Here is a 3,459-nt window from a genome sequence, read left to right as displayed (position 1 = left end):
TATTACTACAGTAAATAGCTGTGCCTCATTGTTATCCTGGTCCCATTGCCCTCTTTCCAACAATTCTATTCAATTAATATTATCTAGGGGCGGCTGTGGCTCTGGAGGTAGAGCGGTTGTCCTGATCGATTCCCGGCTCCTCCAGTCTACATGTCGATGTGTGCTTGGGCAAGACACTTAACCCCAAATTGCTCCCCTGCACCAACAGTGTATGAATGAGAATGAATGGTAAAATTCCCCCTGATGTGCAGGTTGGCACTCTGCATGGTAGCCCCTGCCATCAGTGTATGAATGTGTGTGAATGGGTGAATGGACTCTGAATCCAGCGATCCGAATTCAAATCTCGGTGGAACCTGGTTTTAATAGGATGTACAGTTCCAACACTGCAACCTGACAACCTACCTTCACCTGATATTGCCATTAGCTGGAAATCTTAAACTCGTTGCTCATTCCTGATATCTCATCACTCACTCTTGATATTGTCCAATTCTCTTGAAAAAAACCTATGAGGCTACGTTAAAGCTAGCTAGGACTTGCGTTTCCGTTGAGTGATGCTTATAGGCTATTGTGGAAACTGACAGTGTTCTCCACTAGCTTGTCAAGAGACATTACAGGCCAAGTTATGTGGTTCCATGGTGTAATGGTTAGCACTCTGTACTCTGAATCCAGTGATCTGTGTTCAAATCTTGGTGGGACCTGCTTTTTAAGAGGATGCCCAATTCCAGGCTTGTCCACCACAGACTCAAATGAAACCCTACTTTGACTTGATATTGTAACTCACTCTTGATATTGTCCGGTTCTCCAGAAAGAGCTGTGGGGACACATTTAAGACAGCTGGACGTGTGGTTCCATGGTGTAATGGTTAGCACTCTGGACTTTGAATCCAGTGATCCGAGTTCAAATCTCGGTGGAACCTCCTCCAGTGTGTCAGCTGCACAATGCATAGCAGTTTAGTCACTGTATTACTGGTAATGTCATGCTTTTTCTGTGATGTCCTGTTAGTAACGTACGTGGCGCTACCATGTATGAAATAGTTTGACACCTGTCAGCTGACAGGTGGAACCATGGTTCATTAACCATGCCAAACATGAGGGATATATAGCATCATCATCAAACTGATGTGGATTCCGAATTGTAGGTCAGCACCTTAAGACACCGTCAGGATGGCTGAGCAGTCTAAGGCGCTGCACTCACAGTCTCCCCTGGAGGCGTGGGTTCAAATCCCACTTCTGACAGCCTGTATTTTTCACAGCAAGCCTTCCAGCTACCAGTAGCACAATATTGGGGAAGAAGATGTTGACCTGCGATGAGCGCTTGAGAGACAAGCCACAACCGACAGTGCCTTGGCCAACAGTACCTGTGCTACTATGTGTTGAATGAATGATTACCAAAAATTAAAATTAATTACCATTTACCATCTGTGGATATACCAATAACTGATAGCAAGACCTACTTTGGTAACAACTGTAACATTTTAATTTTACCCCTTTATTATCAGAATGTTACTCCGCTATTTCCTTGCCCCGAATTAAGCTGGGAAGAATAGTACAGTACTACCACAATTTTCAGTTTACCCCGTACTTTAGTAATTCCTGCAAAACTAATGACATTCCCATCAGAATCAGCTGTATTATTTGATAAGTGTTAATGAGAAGATATTAGTAAGTCAACAGGCTAAATTAAGTAGGCACACATTTTAAAGAGCACACCTGCTAAACATCTGCGTGTTAGCATGTCATTGGGATCGTGCTAGCGTGCTGACTTACGCATTTAGTTCAAAGCACTGCTTTTCCTAAGTACAGCCTGTCAACTCTTAGTCTTATTAAAAACAATTTTATCAATGCTGTGATCACACACAAAAGAATCCACGTGCTTGAATTGTGCCAAATTTGCCAAGCCCATGAAATTTTTGATCATATCCCAAGAAGTTTATCTGACAGACAAACTAGACATGTTCAGGTGTGTTTAGTCTGGTATTCCACCTCATAGTTGGAAAGATTAACTTTATATGAATATAAATATACACGTCAGTGATGCGCGGGTCGACCCGTGACCGCGGGTTTATCCGTGGGTCGGGCGGGTTCGGGTCCAATTTTTTAAAAATATTGCGGGTGCGGGCGGGGCGGGTCATAAAGAGAAAACACATATTTCTCACTTAGGAACTTTCACTTGCCTATTTATGTGAAAAGAAGAAGAAGACAAACTTTAAAATAAAACTGTTATTAATATCGCTATGTGACTACTTTTGTGCGGACTCTGGCTTACTCTATCTGCTTTGTTTTGAATCTCCATGGCAACGGGAGAGAGCTGAAGCTTGATGGTGCTGTTTTTCCACAATCTCTTCAGATCAAACCTGACGCTATGTCCTAACACAGTTGGGTGTCACTCCGAATCAACATTATGGTTGTGCTCAATCAATAATAACCTACACAGATGTGTTTAATAGCTTAGTAACGCTGAAGTTAAATTGTGATCATAAGATTAATTCACCTCTCGAGTCATCAGCTATAAATATCATTATATGCTCTGCGCTTCTTCAATTTAAACATATACGTTTTGTTGAAATATCATTGTTACCTACAGTATATTCTATGATCTATTACTTCAATTTAAACAAGTGATCAAAGATCAGTTCACTAAAATGTAAGCTCTCAGATCTGATGTTATAGCAGATATTACAGTTTTGACTATGTTTGGCATGTGTGCACACTTGTATGTGTTTGTATTTGTGCGCACGGCAGAGAGATGCTTTCCGCAATCGTTCAATAAAGAACGATGCAAAAATCAATCTTACAGTGTATTTGTTGTTGTTTGGTATTCAATTAATCTTTCATGAAATTGTATCATAATCTTTACTGCGAATCCAGTGCAAATCCTTGTCTATCTATGGCTTACAGTGTCACAAAAGAGTTCTCATCGGTAGGTTCCATGGCAATACGTTCACTGGGTTTATTTTTTTTTTCCTCGGGTCGGGTCGGGTTCGGGTCATGATCAGCGCATTTTTTTTGCGGGTCGGGCGGGGCGGGTTGGATCTCCTGGCCGCCTGGTGGCTGGTAGCAGTATAGGTCATAAATCTCAACCCTTGCATGTTAGCAGTGTCATTTGCCAACCTAAAAAAATCAAAGTAAACGCCAAATACTTTCCCCCCAAAGATGGTTTCTGTTATTTTAGGTAGTTAGTATCACATTGATGGTTCTTCAACTGCCCATTTCTCTAACCTCTGTTAGATGGCAGGATGGCTGAGGGGTCATGTCCCACAGACCATTACCCCACTACCTAACTCCACTGTACCGAGTCTGGCTCCAAATGATGTCGCACAAACAAGATGGAAACTCCCAGAGAGGAGATATTTTGGCTTCAGTTTTGCATAGGGGCAGGAAATGGAGAGACATTTATATACAGTCGATAGTTTAAAAGAGTGTTTTAGGTTGTGCAGTAATGGACTCTTTGGGGCCAAAT

The 3,459-nt window shown here is 41.9% G+C and overlaps 1 non-coding gene across 1 annotated transcript; it reads left to right on the top strand.

Annotated features, from left to right (window-relative positions):
• Window positions 1-844: 844 nt before the first annotated feature.
• On the top strand, window positions 845-916 carry trnaq-uug (transfer RNA glutamine (anticodon UUG)). The gene has a single exon. It is a non-coding gene; the product is annotated as a tRNA-Gln (tRNA).
• Window positions 917-3,459: the final 2,543 nt, after the last annotated feature.

The sequence above is a fragment of the Scomber japonicus genome, chromosome 23, assembly GCF_027409825.1.
Source record: "Scomber japonicus isolate fScoJap1 chromosome 23, fScoJap1.pri, whole genome shotgun sequence".
NCBI lineage: Eukaryota > Metazoa > Chordata > Actinopteri > Scombriformes > Scombridae > Scomber > Scomber japonicus.
The sequence above is the reverse complement of the archived record's forward strand: the minus strand, read 5'-3'. Positions and strand labels throughout refer to the sequence as shown.